A 514-nucleotide genomic window follows, 5' to 3' on the forward strand; every position below is an offset into this window, starting at 1 on the left:
ATGTATATATATATATATATGTATATACCTATATATATATGATGCACCCGCTCATATATGTTTATTTATGATGCATCCACATACATACGTATATATATATATATATATATATGTATATATATATATATATACTATGTATGCTGAATGTATATGCTATGTTAAAGCATCTTTCTTCATCTGGTTGGATCCCGCCGAGATCTCTTCCGCGTTGTTTTCTCTCTTTTCATATTCTTTTTTGAATGAAATAAAATATTTTAAAAAAGAAAAGATGTGAGGTGTATCCCCAGCTTTTATATTCTTTGTTTAGAAAGGGTAATCCACAAGAATTAAATAATTTTTAATGAAGAAATAAAAAAAGAAATCAGCTGTATACGCAGCTTTCTTTACTCGTCGTTCACCGAAACGTTAGCCCTCAGGCTCGCGGCGGTGCTGTGTTGCTCCTCTGCTGTAAAACCCATTCTATATGTATACATATAAATATAAACATATATATATATATATATATATATATATA

This window comes from Eimeria mitis, genomic scaffold (assembly GCF_000499745.2).
Source record: "Eimeria mitis Houghton genomic scaffold, Emh_scaff2066, whole genome shotgun sequence".
Taxonomy (NCBI): domain Eukaryota; phylum Apicomplexa; class Conoidasida; order Eucoccidiorida; family Eimeriidae; genus Eimeria; species Eimeria mitis.